Raw genomic sequence first — 19114 nt, 5'->3', positions numbered from 1 at the left:
TCCGTCAGGGTGTGTCTCCTGACTCTGAGGTGCCAATTGAGGGAGGCTCCGCCTCACTTATCAGGAATGATGTCAGCGGGCCCCAAATGTCAGGTGGGCGAGCGTGTAGAGGTAGGAGTTTTATAAAGTCCGCTTCTACATCCTGGTAGTAGAGCAAGTCTTTGCGCCAGGCTGCGTAAGAAGGAGGGGGACCCCGGCCCCACGTCATGGCCACTCTTCTTCGAGCAAGTGTCAACAGGACCCCCGTCAACCTCCTGGATGGGACGGAAAGCAGCCTCGTCATGCCGAGCAACGCTGCTGTATGTCTCGGGTGTATGGTTTCACCAACAATCGCCGTCGTCGTATCTAGCACTCGGTTCCAGAAAGGGACTATTTCAGGGCACTCCCAGGCCAGATGTACAAAGTTCGCGGATAGGGAACCCCATCTCTTGCACTCTGCCTGCGCGTCAGGGTGATGTTTGTTGGTCTTTTCGGGCGTGTGGTAGGTTTGATGGAGGAAGTTGAAGTGGATGAGTTTGAGGCGTGAGTTAAGTGCGATTTTCTGATTCTGATTCAGGACGTAGCACCAATCCTCATCTGAAATGACTGTGTTTAGTGCACTTTCCCATCTGGATTTTGCACGAGTGATGGCGGGGGTCGCGCTAGAGATTAGTGCTTTGTATATTTGTGACACCAGCCTGCCGTCACCTTGAGCTTGAATAACATCATGCAGCAATTGCCAGGTAGGCGGTTGGCCTGGGAAGCCCGGCAGGAGGGACTGAAATGTGTAGCGAGTTCGGAAATAGAGGAAGACGTCCAGTGCGGTGTTGCCCCCTTTCATTTTTGCTTGGGCTGGTGTCAGAAAGCCTTCCTCCGTGAAGAGGTCTCCTAGAGTATGAATATGAAGCTTCTCGACCCATTGATGAAAGACCTTCTCCGAGGTTAGGGGGATTCCCGGTATAAACTTGTCCGGTAAAAGAGGGGTGTACCGTGTTTGCACCCCGAGTCTTTGGGCTAAGTTTGACCAGACTTTGTACGTCGTGAGCATCGCGTTCATCGTGTGGCTGGGAACGGGGATCTGGCCAAAGATTACTGCAGTCAGAAGATTGGGCGTTGCCAGGGCTCGCTCCACTTGTACATGAGGGCGGATTGTGTGAGTCGCATACCAATGGCTGAGGTATTGTGCCTGGGCAGCCCAAAAGTATTTCTCCAAGTCTGGGAGGGCCAGTCCCCCGTTGGGCACTGGAAGAGTCAATGTTGAGTATGCCACTCTGGCTGGTTTTCCTGCCCAGAGAAGCTCAAGAACCAAGCTTTTCAGCCTTTTCAGAAAGGTTTTCGGTAGTAACAGGGGGATATTGTTATAGAGATACAGAAGTTTCGGGAGGACCACCATCTTGACCAGGGAGGCCCTGCCCCAGAGCGTTAGTGGAAGCGTCTTCCAGCGTGCAACTTTGTCCTGGAGGGCCTTGACCACTTCCTCGTAGTTATTGCAAAACACCTCGTGTTTGTCCAGGGACAGCTGTATCCCCAGGTACCGGACACTGGCAGTATTCCACGTCAGATTGAATTCGTCTGTAAACTGTTTTGTGGCCCTGGTCAGTGGAAAGACGACGGATTTAGAATGATTAATTTTTAGCCCAGAGGCTGCCCCGAATTCAATGACTTCCCTCATGACTGGGTTCAGGTTGACCTCGGGGTCACGAATGAATAGGGCCACATCGTCGGCATATAGGGAGACGATGAGCCTGTGTGGGCCGATGATAAGCCCCCTCTGTTGTCTGAGTTCCCGAAGGTTAGAGGCGAGCGGCTCCATCACCAGGGCGAAGATTAAAGCTGACAGAGGGCAGCCTTGTCGCGTACCTCTTTGCAGGTCTATTGAGGCTGATTTTGCAGAGCCTACAATGATGTTTGCTTGTGGCTTGGTGTACAGGAGAGAGACGAGCTTGATGAAACGGGCTCCCAGACCCATCCTGGTGAGGACCTTGAACATAAACGGCCACTCCACTGAATCGAACGCTTTCTCTGCGTCTAGAAGTACTGCAGCTGCCTGACTTGAGGGGTCTAGTGCCTCAATGATGCCGAACATTCTCCGGATGCCGAAGGTCGTGTTTCGGCCTGGGATAAAGCCGGCTTGGTCTGCTAGTACAAGGGCGGGCATCAGGGGCATCAATCTATTGGCTAGGACCTTGGCAAGTATTTTGTTGTCGAGGTTAAGTAACGAGATAGGGCGGTACGATGCACAATCTTCTGGCGGTTTGCCTGGTTTGTGCAGCAGGATGACATTGGCTTCACAGGCGGAGCGAGGGAGAGTCCCAACTTCCAGTGCCTCTTCGTACACCGCCGCCAGGAGAGGAGCCAGGGTGTCCGCAAATGCTTTATAGAATTCTCCCGTTAGGCCATCTGGGCCCGGCGCCTTGGAAGAGGGTAGGGCCTTTATGACTGCTTTAATCTCTTCCTGCGAGATCAGTTCATTCAGAGGTTCTCGCAGGTGCTGTTCGACCCAGTAGAGCTCGGTGTCTTCTAAATATTCCGATGGGGCGTTCGAATCATTTGGGAGTTTCGCACTGTAGAGGTCTTGGTAGAATAGTCTGAATTCCTCTGCAATCTTATCGTCGGTGTGGATCACCTCGCCTTGTTTGGTTCGGATCCTTTCGATTTGGGATTGTTTGTTGTCGGCCCTGATTAGGTTCGCTAGAAGTGCACCCGGTTTTTGACCCTCGCCATATTGGCGGACTCGACTGGTGCGGCTTAAAAATTTGACCTCTCGCTCTGCGGTGGCATTGAATTTTTGCAGTTCTGTTTTCAAAGCTGCCGCTATCTTTGGGTCGGTCGAGTTCGTGTTCTGGATCTCGAGAGATTTTAGTTTACTTCCGATGGCAGTAAGCTCGCTCCTGATGAGCTTGAGGATGCCGTTTTCTTTGGCGTGGCAGACTCCCCTTATGAAGCATTTAAAGGACTCCCAGATTGTGCCTGATGAGGGGACAGAGCCAAGGTTGGCTTCAAGAAACACGTCCATCTCTTCTCTTAATTCGGAGGCAAAGGCATCGTCACGTAGAGAGCCCGTTTTGAAGCGCCAGCGCTGCAGGGGTGGCGTGGGGTTGGACGGCTTGAGATTGAGAAAAAGCGGTGAGTGGTCTGAGAGCGTTCTCGGATGAATGCAACACCGGCCACGAGTCCAGGGGCCATTTGCTGAGGTGAAGAGGTAGTCGATCCGGGAGCACGTGTTGTGGACCGCAGAGTGGAAGGTAAAGTCCCGCAGCTCTCCGTTAGAAATTCTCCAGACATCTTGAAGATTAAATGCTTTGCAAATTTCCTTTATTTGGAGACTGGCCTTCGAGGGCGGCAGCGGAGTGGCTCTTGATCTGTCTCTCATGGGGTCTAAAACAGAGTTCATGTCTCCGCCCCAAATTATTGTTGCATGGTCGTGAGTGGAGAGCTGTGTCATCACCCATCCAAAATTGTCGGGACCGTCCACATTCGGCGCATAAGAATTAATGAAGGTCATTTTTTGACCTGCGACGATGCCGCATACCAGTACAGCTTTTCCCTCGGCGTCCTTTGTCGAATGGAGTAGACGGAAACCGAGCCTCCTCTGTATGAGTATAGCGACTCCTCTCGAGTACGTAGAATAGGATGAGAAATATCTGTGGCATCCCCAGCTCTTGGCCCACTGATGATCTTTCCCAGGGCCGAGGTGCGTTTCTTGGATCAGGGCCACATCCACCTCATGGCGTCTGAGGTACTGCAGGATTTTTCTGGTTTTTGCTGGAATATTGCCGCCTCTTATATTCCACGTTAGGACGTTGAATGGGATGAGTAGATTGTTATATCAGACCACGTTGTCCTTCCGATCTGCTGCGCTGATTTGGCAATATATGGTCTAGTGCCAGGTTTAGTGTTCTGGGGTGGAGGGCCTAGTTGAGGCGGCGGGCTTGACGCTGAGCAGGGAGCAAGCGGGGGACTGGACGGTCGGGATCTGGCGGCGCTGAACATTTCCAATGCCCTCTGAGGGCACGATCCCCGGGCAAACCCCAACTGGCCCGAGACTTTCCTCTCCGAAGGGTGGGCAACCCCCAACTGGCCCACCGAGAGGCCCTTCATTGTCCAACTGTTAACCCAAACGGCCCATGGCATCTCCATGCCGAGGAATGAACCTCCACCTCAGTGGAACAAACTCAACTAAAACTAAACTTAACAGTGGCTGAGCTAGGGGCGCCCAGGGCCCTCCAGGTGTCCCTGCCCCGTCTTTAGTTTAGCTTGAAAGTTCCGGCTAACTCTGTGCAGTGGGCTGGTTACTGAGTCGTCGCCCAGCATCACTCTTTATGGAGGATTCCTGGGGTTTCTTTCTCTCTGCGGTCTGGGGCGAGCTTGGTTCTGGTCCGGGCATCCCAAACGGTCCAAGAAAAGGTTTGCTTCATCCGGGGTTTGGAAGAACTGGATCTTCCCTTCGTGCTGGACTCTAAGGCGCGCAGGGTATAGCATTGAGTACATCATTTGACTGTTTCGGAGTCTCTGCTTGACACTGGCGAACGTTTTCCGTTGTACCTGCACTGATGGGGAGAAGTCGGGGGAAAAGTGAATAATGTCCCCCTCGTGGCGCAGCTCGCCTTTTTCTCTGGCCAGCCGGAGTATGGAGTCCCGATCTCTGTAATTCAACAGCCTTGCTATTATTGGTCTGGGTGGCGAGCCCGGAGCTGGTCTAGACGTGGGAACACGGTGAGCCCTCTCTATGATGAAGAGATGTGATAGAGCCTCCCGTCCGAACAGGTTTATGCAAAGGGACTCGACAAATACCTCCATTTTCTCCTGCGTTTGCTGTTCTCTCACTCCCACTAACCGAAGGTTGTTCCTTCTTGATCGACCTTCCAAGTCTTCACACTTAGCAATGGTTGTTTTAAGTTGTGATTCCAGTAGGGAGACTTTGTTGGTTAGAGTCGTTGAGCTGTCGTCGAGATTTGACACTCTCTGCTCTATGTCGTTCATGCGTTCAGTTTGTGAGTCCATCCGATGTTGTAAAAGGTCGACTTTAGATGCAAGGCCATCCATTTTATTGCTCAGATTGCCGATTCTAGCCTTCAAGTCGAGGAGGATTTCTTTGATTTCGGAGGGGTTACCACTAGGATCTTCTTGTTGCGGGCAGACTGACATTGAGGCAAGGTCTTCCTGGGGGAGTGGTGCTCTGGGTGTCGTGCCACTTTCAAAGTTTAGCTTCCTCTGGTACTTGTCAGTCTTCCCCATCGTGGCCGCGGGAGTGGGAATGACTGGTGTCGGCAGCGTGAGTGGGGATGGTTGTTGTCGGCTACTTCTATCCAGACTAGACCAGGGGCGCCAGCGGGACCTTTCCCCGGACTGGCCCGATCGCAGGTCGATGTGGGTGGTGGCCTTGCGGGTGGCGCAGGATAAAGCGTCACCATCCGGCACTCACGGGCAGTGGGGAAGGGCTCCGAGAGCTTCAGTGGGGTGGGCTATGTAAACCGGTGCAGTTGACACTCCTGCTGCGGGGTGGAGTTGCCCACCTTAGTGCGATGAGGCCTAAAGTGCTCAGTCAGCGATGTTCAGGTCACAGCTGGAGCAGGGTCATGATGGGCAACTTCCCAGCTCTATGGTGATCCCGGCTGCCTGAGGGGAGGCTGGGGGAGGGGGCGGCCGCGTGCTGGTCCGGCGCCCTACGGGGAGTGATGAAGTCTTCCCCCTGACTCCTTACCTCCACACCCGCTCAGCCTCTTCTTTCTTCCGGGCGTGTTCCGCGCTGGGTGCACTCGAGCCTTGGGGGGGGGGGGGATCCTGGCTCTTGGTTCGGTGTCGACGCTGGGGCAACGGTGATCTCCGCGGGCTCAGCAGAGGCTCTATTGGCAAGAGGGCACTGGAGGTGGGAAAAGGTGCAGACCTCCGACCGCCGCTACGGCTCTCGCTCCACGGCCCCCAGCTTCGGAGCTGGGTGCCGGAGCGGGCGCGGCAGAGACGGGCGGTGACGACGTGGGGGAGCCGCTGTTCCTGTCTCGGGGCGCCGTCACCACTGAGGCCGACGCCGGGCGCTGAGGTAGCTTGTGGCCGCGGTCCTTGCACGGCTGCCGGAGTCTGATGGTGAAGGAGGTAGGAGGGGGGGGGCACCTGTGTCCACGCCGACACCCTGTCAGCTGGCGGGTGCCCGCCCGGAATTGTCGTCGGCTCTCTTGGCGCCCTTGCCCCGGCTCGGCTTCTGGCAAGGGGGTTACTGCTGGCGAGGAAGTGGGGCTTTGGATGGTTGGCGCCCCGCCAGCCAGCCACGCGGGGCTCGGGGACAGAGCCGCGTGGGCCGTGCACTGGCTTGGCGGCACCGATTTGGCTCCAGATTTCGCAGAACGGTCACTGGGGAGACCGGGAGGACAAGGATCTGTGGGCAGCTGCACAGATTCGCCGGGACTTGACGGATTCCGCAGGATTAATACGGGGCGAAGCGGGAGCTTTAGACCAGGTCGGCCATCTTGGATGGCCCTCTAGCGCCCTCTCTCCCATTCACTGAATATTGTCCATTTCTCTTAACAGAAAATTGTGGGGAAAACCTTTTGGGGTTAAATCTATTGAAAAAACTGAGAGCAGTTATCCATTGCACTCCAGATGGAGTGATCTTGACAATTTCGCCACAGAATGTACCAGTATCTGAGTTTCTGTCCAAACCTTTGCCAGGAGAATTGAGTGAAGTGCCAACTTGTATATGGGCGATGAATGACTATGATGTGGGATGCTTGAAGATAGAGCCGGTAAAAATTGCTCTAAAAGAAGGAGTGACGTTACCGCGTATTCCACAGTACATAATTTCAGCAGAAGGAGAGAAAGGATTGAAAAGTATTGTTTCTGATTTGGTAAAATAGGGGGTGATTGAAGAGATTACAGGCAGTACATGTAACAGTCCCATTCTCCCGGTGTATAAGAAAGGAGGTAATGAGGTACCATATCGTTTCATAATTGATCTGCGCACACTAAACAAGGTAGTAGATCCTCAATTCCCATTGGTTCCAGACGTCACCACAATTTTGACAATGATTCCTGCCTCGGCACAGTACTTTAGTGTTATTGATTTGAAAATGCCTTCTTCAGTATTCCAGTACACAAGGAAAGTAGATATCTGTTTGCCTTCACATTAGGAGGACGATCATTTACATTCACGTGCATGCCACAGGGCTACACAGAGAGTCTGAGTATTTACAGCAGAGCATTGAAAGAACAGCTAGATATGCTAGAATTACCGACAGGTTGTGTATTGTTACAGTATATAGATGACCTATTAATCGCTGCTGATACAGAAGAGATTTGTAAAAAAGGTACTGTTTTATTATAGACACATTTAGCAGCGCATGGCCACAAAGCAAGCTTAAAGAAATTCCAATATTGTCGAAAGGAGGTGGCTTATTTGGGCTACCTACTTTCGAGAGAGGGGAGAAGACTGACGCCAGAGAGAATAGAGAGTATTTCTGGTATGCCTTTTCCAAAGACACAGAAAGGAGTCAGAGCTATAATAGGTATGGCTTCCTATTGCCGGCAGTGGATTGTAAACTTTGCATTGATTGTGAAGCCAATGGTGGCATTGACGAAAAAGGATTCTGTGATGCCCTTGCAGTGGAATGAATAATGCCAGAGAGCATTTGATCTGCTCAAAACTGCATTGTGCTCCAGTTTTGGGCACACCAAATTATGAGAACATTTTCAGATTGTTTGTACATGAAAGTGAGGGATGCGCGTTGGCTGTTTTGACACAGGAACAAGGTGGAAGAAATAGGCCATGCAGATATTTTTCTTCCACGCTGGACCCTGTAGCGCGCGCGCTAACCCGTTGTTTGCGAGCTGTTGCAGCGGCTGCTGCATCAGTGAAACAAACCAAAGCAATGGTATTGGGACACACCTTAATTTTGATGGTGCCACATGCCATAGATGTTCTATTATATAGAACGCAGACGCAACACCTCACCTCTGCTAGATTGACTAGATACGAAATTGTCCTTTTTGTGCCACACATCCATATTATGAGGTGTAGCGCTTTGAATCCTGCAGAATTAATGGCACTGCCCACAGAAGAAATAGGTGAGAATGAATCACCTCCCCATGATTGTTTAATGGTTACTGAGGAAGAAACGAAAGGAAGAATTGATTTAACAGATACCCCACAAAAAGAGCCAGATGGAGAACTGTTTTATGGCGCCTCCTGTTTTAAATTACCTGATGGCACATCAACAGCTCCCTATGCTATCACTACGTTGAAGAGTATTGTAGAGAGTAAAAGAATCCCCTACAACTCTGCACAAGCCGCAGAGATAATAGCTTTAACCAGAGCCTGTGAGATATCTGAAATTTGAATGTAAACATATATACTGACATCCAATACGCCTTTGGCGTGATTCATAACTTTGGTCGACTCTGGGCTGAGAGGGGTTTCTTGACATCACATGGGGCCAGAATTCAACATGGCCCTTTGATTGTATGGTTACTGTCTGCACTTACGTGTCGGAAGCGCCTAGCAATAGTGAAATGCGAGGCGCATAAAAAAGTAACATGTAAGGTGGGAGAGGGAAACGTATTTGCAGACAGGATTGCGAAGCAAACTGCCACTGATTTGAATACCAAAATGTTGACCGTACAGTCTGAGGAAGTGCCCTGCATGATAGAAGATTGAATTGCTACTGTCAAAGAGATGCAGGCAGAGGCCACTGCTGATGGAATACGAGGGTGGGCTGAGGGCTCTGCTGAATTAGACCTAGAAGGTTGCTGGGTAGACAAGAAAAGTAAAAATTGGATGCTGCCCAACTCTTATGTAACTGCAATTGTCACGATGGCCCACAGCCCTACACACATTTGTGCCAAGAAGATAGTTCAGCATCTAGCCACAGTATGGGAGAACACACACATAAAGAAAAATGCTGAGAGGCTGGTCCAAAATTGTATCACGTGCCTACAACACAATGTGGGGAAGGGAACGGTGACGCCAACAGGCAGTTTCGGCCCTCCCTCTATGCCATTTGAGGTAATCCATTTTGATTTCATAGAGATGGAGGGATGCCAAAACTTGAAGTATGTCCTAGTGGTTATATGTGCATTCAGTAAGTGGGTGGAAGCATATCCATTAAAAGACTGCACCGCGATGAGCACTGCAAAAGTAATGTTAAAGGAGTATTTCTCCCGGTTTGGTCTGCCCCATGTCATATGGTCAGATAACGGTCCGCATTTTGTGGGTGCAGTGATATTACAGATATGCGCAGGACTCCAGATTGACAAGAGATTCCATTGTTCTAGACACCCCATAAGTGCCGGTCTTATTGAACGCCACAACGGCATTTTGAAGGCCAAAATAAGCAAAATGTGTGCAGGAAACAAGTTGAGCTGGGTAGATGCATTACCGCTAGCGTTACTGTGCATGCGCACATCTGTGCAGGCAAGAACTGGGCTCTCCCCATACGAGATGGTGATGGGGAGGCCGGCGTATGTTTGGTGTGCACCGCAGCTAAAGCGGCTAAGGGAGCTTGAATACCCTGTGCTCAGCATTTATTGTAATCTGTTAATTCAAAAATTGCGTTTGATTCATCAGCAGGTGCAGGAGGCTCTACCAATCAGATACACTGGTCTGGAGCATTCACTGGAACCCGGAGAATGGGTTCTGATCAAGAATTTTGAGAGACAAACATCACTTGCACCCAGATGGCGTGGACCCAACCAGATACTTTTAACAACGCAGACCGCCATTCGTGTGGACGGAAGGAAAGCGTGGATACACGCGACGCACGCGAAAAAGGTCCCATCCCCGTCCGAAAAACTGCCTGATCGAGACGACCAGAAAGAGACAGCGGTCCCAAAAATGAAAGAAACTGTTGCCAGTTATTTGCCACAAAATCTGTCTGCTCCTGGAATAAAGCCTGGAACGAAGCCTGAAATGATTGCTGTAAAAGAGGAAGGACAAAGAGTGCCCCAACATTGTCCAGCAGAACCTGCATCATTGCTGGCTGACACAAAACGTGTACCACTTTGGCGACCACCATCTTACATTGCGCCGCAGCCTGAAACGAAATCTGCATCATCACTTTGGCACCCACCATCATCTGTCACTGTGCCACAGGCTGAATCCGAGCTCGAGTCTGGAAGTGCACCCGCACTATTCATTGATCACACGATACCAGGAGCAAGGCGCTATAATTTGCAGAACCGGAAGAAGGAGTGATCAAATCTTCATTTCTTTTGATCTTTGTTGCCTCTGTTTCCTATTGTGGATGAAGTAGGAACCGGAGGCCTATAGGAGAGAGGCGTGAGGGTTGTGCAAATCGGACAGCCCAAGAGCGAGGCTCCTCGGTGCTAAAAATCCATGTGCAGATCACCCCTTACAGACAAGAGGGGCTCACATGGTACGAAGGCAATTGATAACTGCTCTGGAGTTCTTTGAGCAATGTGCAGATGCACAGAGATCTTGCCCAATGCATAGCAATACAGGCTGCTAAGAACTGGCAGAACAGACTGTTGACATTTACTGAACTTATTGACATTCTAACGAGTGCAGCGAGAAGAGACATCCACGACAAACATTGGTGAAGATAAAAAGCGAGAGAAAAATGCTGGAACCAGCTTTTGCCCCCTCCTGCACCACTGCTGATAATGAGTTAAATATAGAGACTGGAAGGTTACACAAAAAAATTAATTGCCAAAAAAATGGTAAGCTGACCTTAACAATAGTAATGTGCGTAATGAGTATGTTAGCCCCAATAATGACCTTACTGGCATTATGGTACTTGGAAGAAATATACCCCTTAGAAGTACTCTTGCCTGTTGGAAACATCTCCACTACTGAAAGCCCGGTTCATGTAATTACTTACACTCTGTCCCCAATGGAAGAAAGACACAGGGAAGGGTATGGGAATAACACATTACTGCTAATAATAAATATGACTCACTCAATATTGAGAAAGAATAGTTGCTGAGTATGTGCCCACTTGCCGCAGCATGGTGGGAAAGGAATTGGTTGGTATGTGCAGCCGTTGCCATTGAGTTCTGCATGTTATGCATCCTTGAGTGCTTTATATTATGGGAAATGGAACGAAAGTGAAACTGATCAGAACAAATATGAATGAATTCGAAGAGATTATTATGAAACCTGTAGGTTGTTCTATATTTCACAAAGCACAACTGATCACACTAGTAGTGATGCCACAAGACAGGCTATTTGTGCCCTATAAATCATCTGTAATTACATTTCATAGGAATCCAGAAGGAAATAAAGATATAGTGCCCCCCTCCTATACAGTAAATTACAGTCCACGCTCTGTCCCCTTTTGCCTGAGAAAAAAGGGTTCCTATTCGGTGGGGACATTCACTAGATGTATGAATATAGCATTCCTTGATAAGGAGGTAGAGCCAGTTTATGTAGGTGATCCAGTTTATTTTATATGTGGAAAAAAAGGGTATCCCTGGTTACCTAGAAACTGGGGAGGTACTTGCTACTTGGGATTTTTGTTCCAGGGGTATTCCTTTCAAGAACAGCTGATATAGCAAAATTGGCCAGGTCAAGACCACGGCAAAATGAGAAAGGAGGTTTAATCGCAGAGGACATAGCAAAATCATTCATACCATTTTGCGGCCAAGCAATAAACTCCTATAATATAAGACAACTGTCCAGAATATTAGAGAAAACAATAAATGGAACAACAGATATATTATACAATTTGACATTAGAGGAAAAAGGAATTAGATTGATGACACTCCAAAATAGAATGGCTCTTGATGTAATCATGGTTGATCGTGGGGGAGTTTGCAAAATCGTGGGATCAGCGTGTTGCGCATTTGTAAGTGACTCCTCCCCTACGATTTTCGAAGCGATAAGAAAGTTGCACGTTTTAAGCTCTCACCTTCACCCCCCTGAAGGGAGTTGGGAATTAAACATAAGCTCCTGGTTCTGGGAGGTATTACGCTCATATGGATGGAAATTATTTGCGATCCTTGTAGCAGTGCTAGGAATATTCATGACATGTTGTTGTTGCATACACTGCTTACCCATAGTATGTACTGAAATAAGCGAGGAGTGCGTACAGCTGGTAGAAAAAAAGAGCACTACTAAATCAAGTACTCACAGTAATGATGAATTGAAGACAGTAAAAGAATTCATGTCAATCAATATTGATGGCAATGAGGAGGAGACCAGTAGTGTGCAAGATTCAGAATTAGAATCATATACTTGGTCGGAAGAGGATGCAATGTACGGATAAGGCGTTTGGCATACGGCTAAAAGGAGGGTTTGTCAGTCCAGAAAAAGTAGACACCCCTCAATCATGAGGCAATGTACTTTGTTGGCCGAAGACCAACCGCCTCATGTGTTTAGTATTAGAAATATATAGCCATAAGCTTGACTAAAGTGCATCCATTTTGAAGTGACTGAAATTGCCATTTTGTTTTCTAACATTTGCTTTTTTCTTTCTGTTAAAACTGCTTTGCTGAAAACTTATTCTGCTCCACTAGTACATTATTGTTCATGCATAACGCAAGGCCGCAAGAGACTTGTTGAAACATAACGCAGCAACCCAACCAGAAATGCCCGGTGTCCTCCCTCACAAGTCCTTGGAAGTAAGCAGCGAGGCATTTTAATCAGTACACAGGTGCCAGCCTGTCTCGTTAATACAGTAGAAATGTTAGAAGCGAACATTAAATGGCTTGAATTGTGCTCTTCTTTGCGGCCCCCCTTTCCTGAGCCCTATAGAGCCCTGGAGAGCAAGTTGACCTCCAGTACACAAATAGAAACTAGGAGATAGCGAGGCCTGGAATGTGTCTCTCCCCTGCACGCAGCTTGCTTGCAGAGAACAGAAGCAGTGTGTTCTTATAACAAAGAATTGTGTCTGCAGGCTCATGAAATTGCAAACTGTTGCTAAATAAATGTCTGAAGGTGTCATACCCGTCACAATTGTCAATCATTGTACCCAATTCAAAGGAAATACATTATGGGCGGTATTGAATGTGTCATCACTGATTGTAAGATGCCTGTTTTGTATATATGTAACTGTTGTACGATTCTCTCTCTCTTGCGTCCCCCAGGGTGTGGAAACACACATCGCGGGGCGTGGGACCCAGTTGGCCAATTGAGACTATTTGCTTTGCAATAAACTCTAGCTTTTGGGAATACAACCTTGTGTCTGGCGTATCAGTTTGTGTGAGGTGATTGTGCCTTGTTTCCATACGCGAGGTTCCCTCTGGGGCCCCTTCACGGTCAGGAAAGGCAAATTTAGTGGCCATCCCAAAAATACGTACGGTCCGTATAGGAGGCAGGCTTTTTCATATGCAGCTAGAAAACTTTGGCATGTGCTCCCCGCTGGCTTGAGAGCCATGGCAAATCATCTTCAATATAGGAAAGCCCTGAAAACGCTATAGTTCTAAGGTCACTGCTATGGTCTATACTGTCCTCAGTCCTCATGCCAAGATGCCTTTGGGTTGTAGTGCGTGGTATAAATTGCATTAATAACCCCAGCATTCCCCATAACCCACAGTCCATGCCACAGCATTCCATCGATGCAATCTGGAGGAGGCTGGATGCAATGGGGCAGCGGAAGATCAATATTGGGACCATTGCTGATATACAGGTGCAGCATCTGCAAGCTATCCGTGACTCAGTGCAGGGCGCTTCACGAAGGATTGCAACGTTCTTGGACCTGGAACAAAGCCAATCATCCGTGGCAACTGCTGCCCTAACTGTTGTAGCCTAGAGGGTGAGGGGACTGATAGAGGACATCTCAGCATTTGCTGAATAAATGCAGGCCAGCACGCTCCTGTCCCTCCAGCACATCCAGGGTCAGGAGTCTGACCTATCCACCTCAGTCACCCCCAGGGAGGGGTCATCAGCTGGCAGCCCATGGTGCCTGTTACGCTCACCTGGTATCCACAGGGATGCCACCCAGCCCTGGTTGGATGATTTGCACTCTCAAACCCTCTCCCGGCCCCTTGGTAAGGCCTCTGGTTAAAGATGGGTCTGCAATATAGGAGAGCTGGATTCAATACCAGATTGTCTTTATGTTTTCTCACCTCCCTTGGCCTCAACTCCTTCCTCCCCCTTGGGCCCTCTCCTCACCTTAATATTGTAGAAGGTGGATTCTCCGTCCTGCTCCTCGTGGCAGGGGCGCGTAGATGTGGGGGGCGAGCAGCGACCAAGTTACTTCACTGGTGCAAGCCCCCCCTGTTGGAATCCAGGCCTGCTGCGACTGTGTAGGTTTGCTGCTTTACAGTCTTTATATGCAGTTCTTATGTTCCTCTTAGTTTGAATAATAATGTCTTGCTTCTTTCCTTTTAGGTATGGAAAGGTATTTTGGAGTTGTCATGCAGTTTGAAGATGAGCATGGGCCGGTAGGCGAAAGCGCGGTGTGCGCGATGCTGTCCGGTGAGTAATGCGCAATACGCGACGCTGTCTCGCCGTTTATATTGCTAACCTGTGTCTTTTCTATCCTTGCAGGTTGCGATGTTCCTCGCCGAGCACCGTAATGTTCCAGCAATGATACTGAAAAGGAGATGACTACCCAGGTAAGAATTGTGTGGCTTTCTTCATTCGGAAGGAAACGTGAGTAAACGCTTACTAATGCTGTCTTTCTTTCTCCTCTTTCCAGGTTATGGTATTCCAGGATGCATGCAGTGCCGGATGATGGAGTTCGTACCTTCAGGTGAGTGGAACTGAAGTTGGCGATAGATTGTAGACAGGATACTGTTCCAGGTAAGTTTCGTAGTGTTCTTTCTCTCTCTGCAGGCCCTTGGTTTCAGGTAAACTGGCATCAAAGAACTGGACACGGTGACTGTTACGCTGCCCACAGCAGAATAACGCAAAGCATGTCTGCTGTTTGGGTGTGGTTTAAATAGTCTCAGGTAAAGTAGTCCAGGTAAAATAGTCCCAGGCCTGCCACACCCAAAGTAGTCCAGGTAAAGTAGTCCCAGGCCTGCCACACCCAAAAGACTAGACCGCATAGCTCAGTTCATTGTAACTGAGCTATGTGTGTACCTCCATGTTGGCTGAACCCCCCCCAAGTTAAATAGTCCCAAGTAAATAGTCCCATTCTAATGTTGGTCTTCATGATGGTTATGAGCCTGGCGCCAAAGGCGCCAGGACTGACTCCAAGAGAATCTTGCATGAGGGTTTAAGGCCTTTGGCCTGGCCCTTACTGGAAGGCTGAATTGCCAGTGAGGGCCAGGGGCAAAGGTCATGACAGCACTCCCCCCCAAGGCCCCTCTCACGGTGGCACTTCTGCCTGGTCCTGGTTTGGCTGGGTAATTCTGATGGAACTTTTTAATTAAGCAAGGTGCATGGATGTATTAACTAGGTTCCCATGATCTGTCTTGAGGCCTGTATCCCTTCCAATCAACTAAGTAGTATAATTTGGATCTTGTGTATTTTGAGTCTAGGATATCCTTTACTTCAAACTCTGGTTCTCCATCAACTAATACTGGTTTTGGTGGTGTCGTAACCCGAGTACCGGGTTGTACCGGTTTCAGGAGTGATACGTGAAACACAGGATGAATCTGCATAGTGGATGGTAGGGCTAATTTAACTACCACTGGATTTATTATGGATTCAATAGAATAAGGTCCCAGATATCGGGGACGAAAGGTCTGAGTCCCTTTTATGGGCACATATTTTGATGCTAACTAGACCTTGTCTCCAATTTGATAGTCGGGGGCTTTACTATGATGTTGGTCAGCAAATTTCTTTTGTCTGTTCTTGGTCTGGAGTAAATGTTCTGCTGCTTCTTTGAAGGCCTGGGAAATAGTCGTATGTAGGGTTTTAACCGCTGACATTTCCAAAGGGGTTGGGAGATCCAATTCTGAAGTACGTGGATGTCTACCATATATAGTGTTTGTCCAGTGCGGTGTGTAAAGAATTATTATAGGCATATTCAGCTATCCATAACAAGTCCTTCCAATTTCTTTCCACTTGATGTAACATGCAACGTAAGTATTGCTCGAGGGTTTGGTTTGTTCTTTCTGTTTGGCCATCTGTTTGAGGATGGTGACTGGTGGATAGTCGAATGTCAATTTGGGCCATTGAACAGCATTAACTCCAGAAGTTGGATACAAACTGACTACCTCGATCTGAGATCAAGACCGATGGAAAGCCATTTAGCCGTACGATTTCCTCCAGGAATACCTTTGCTAAATTGGATGCATTTGGAAGACCCTTAAAAGGAATAAAGTGTGCCATTTTAGAGAACAAGTCTACAACTACTAAGATGGTGTTGAATCCTTGACTGGGAGGTAGATCTGTAATGAAATCAAGGGACAGTGTGTGCCATGGTGCGGGAGGAATTTCCAATGGTTGGAGAAGACCAGCACTTTCTGCTTTTGGGACTTGTTTTGTGCACACACACTGCAAGATTGGATAAATTGTATGATGTCTTTACGCCATGTGGGACACCAATAGTTTCGTTTTACTTTAGCTAGCGTTTTGGCAATTCCAGGATGACCTTCAATCAGGGAGTCGTGATAACCCGAAATAACCTGCTCTTGTAAATCTTTACTTGGCAAGTATAGAGGTTCCTAAAATATGGTAACTGGTCTTTAATGGTGTAATGTTCTCCTTGAGTACACCACTCTTGTGAGAAAGTGGGATCCATTAAGAGTTGGATCTTGTTTTGGAGTTCATCCTGTGTCAATGTTGTAAGACCCAGGAGTTTGTCTTCTGGAATGATGGCTACTGGATCTGGAGTTATGCATACCTTTTCATCAACACCCATGCGGGACAAGGCGTCAGCCTTTCCGTTTCGGACTCCTGGCCGGTAGGTGATCACATAGTCATATTCAGCGAAGAAAAGAGCCCACCGCAGTTGATGGGATGATTGAGCCTTTGCAGTTTTTAGGTATTGCATGTTTCGATGATCAGTTATGACCGTGACAGTATGTCTAGCACCAAGGAGATAGTGTCGCCATGCCTTGAAAGCTGATTTTATAGCCAAGAGTTCTTTGTCTGTGATAGCATAGTTGAGTTCAGGAGGTGAGAATTTTCGTGACCAGAAGGCCACAGGGTGTAACTGGCCAGTTCCTGGGTCCCTTTGCGAGAGAGCAGCACCCATAGCCATGCTAGAGGCATCTGTTTCAACTCTATAAGGGAGGGCTGGGCGAGGATGCCGTAGAACTGGAGCAGAAGTAAATTATTTCTTAAGTTCTTGAAAGGACTTCTCTGCTTCTTCGGTCCAATGGAACTTTTTATTCTTTTTTCTCAATAGTGATGTCATTGGATGCACTATTTGGGAGAAATCTGGAATGAATCGACGGTAAAAGTTTGCAAAGCCCAACATACTTTGGATTCCTTTAAATGAAGTTGGTGACGGCCAGTTAAGAATGGCATCTACCTTGTGCCTATCCATTCTGATACCTTTTGGTGTGAGGATAAAACCAAGGAACTCCACTTCAGTGACATGAAAAGAGCTTTTTTCGAGTTTAGCATACATTTTATGTTGGCAGAGTTTAGTAAAGACGGAGCGGACATGCCTGACATGGTCTTCTTTTGTAGCAGAATACACTAAGATGTCATCAATGTAAACCAGGGCGCAAATGTCGATGAACTCCCGCAAAACATCATTCATAAAGTACTGGAATGCAGCGGGAGCGTTGCAAAGTCCAAAAGGCATTACCTGGTATTCATACAAGCCGTATTTGGTATGAAAGGCGGTTTTCCATTCGTCTCCTTTCTTCACTCGAACAAGATGGTACGCCCCCCTAAGGTCCAGTTTGGTATAGATTTGGGCGTCTTTGACTTGATCCAATAATTCGGGAATAAGGGGCAGTGGATAATGATTTTTTTACTGTGATCTGGTTTAATGCACGATAGTCTATGCAAGTCCTCAAATCTCCTTCCTTCTTAGGTACGAATAATAAGGGACTGGCTGCCGGTGATTTAGACGGGCGGATAAATCCATTTGCCAGGTACTGATCAAGATAAGATTTCAAATGGAGGTTTTCTGGTTCAGTAAGTGCATAGATTTGGCCACAAGGAATTTGCGCATCCGGTATGAGGTTGATCTGACAATCGTAGGGCCTGTGCGGTGGTAGAGTGTTTGCTTGTTCTTTCTGGAACACGTCTTGAAAATCTTGGTATTCATTTGGTAGAGTACTAGTCACACCTAGTACAATCGCCGCCGTACTGGGAGTAGCAGATGTACATAAATCTGTTTTCCCCTTTTCTTGGTAATAACAGGTGCAATCACAGTCATCGGAAAAGGCCAACTTCTTGGCACGACAATCTATTAGAGGGTTGTGAGCTACCAGCCATGGCATCCCTAAGATTAGTCGAAACTGAGGAGCTTTGATGAGATCGAATGCAATAGATTCTCAGTGTCCATCCTGGCACAGTAGGGTTAGTGCTGCTGTACATTGTGTTAATGGTCCGGAGGCTATTTCTGTCCCATCAACAGTAGTAACTTTTTCAGTAGTCGATTTAGAGCATAAGGGAAGCCCCATCTCTGCTGCCAGATCTTGGTCTACATAATTCCCAACTGCACCGCTGTCTATGTATGCTTCGACAGCATGCATCCGAGACGGTTGTTGGTGATTGACCAAAATTACTGGCAATGCAAAGTGTGAGGTCTGTGGCTCATCCTTCTCGCTCAACAAGCGGATCTCTACGCTTGCCGGGCTTGGTAGTTTTCCGACTCCTTGTTATTATCTTCCTTCTCTGTGGCTCCAATAATTCTCCTTGGTGGTTTCACTGGACATTCTTTGCGGAAGTGGCCTGATTTTCTGCAATATAAGCATAATTGCTGTTGCCTACTCTTGTCTCTTTCAGTTTTAGTTAAAGGGGGCCGTACACCTCCGATTTGCATGGGTTCTACCGTGTTTCCCAATGTACGTGGAACATTATCCTTTGACCGGACATACACAGCTTGAGTGTCTAACCTTATCCGGTCCGCTTTTCGGTCTTGTAATCTGTGATCTAATTGCACCACAAGGTTGATGAATTCTGCACAGTCTTTCGGCGGGTTAACCACTTGAGCAAGGACATCCTTTAGTTCCCCTCGTAGACCCCGATTAAATAGTGTGGTCCTTTTTTCCTCAGGCCACCCAGCGTCAACGACTAGTCTGTTAAATGTTGCTGTATATGTAAGCAAGTCTTGACTTCCTTGACGGAGTGACAAAAGTTTGTTGTCTAATGCTTGGCCTTGAGTAT

This window comes from Ambystoma mexicanum, chromosome 3p, assembly GCF_040938575.1.
Source record: "Ambystoma mexicanum isolate Mex_15411 chromosome 3p, UKY_AmexF1_1, whole genome shotgun sequence".
Classification (NCBI taxonomy): domain Eukaryota; kingdom Metazoa; phylum Chordata; class Amphibia; order Caudata; family Ambystomatidae; genus Ambystoma; species Ambystoma mexicanum.
This window is presented reverse-complemented; position numbering follows the sequence as displayed.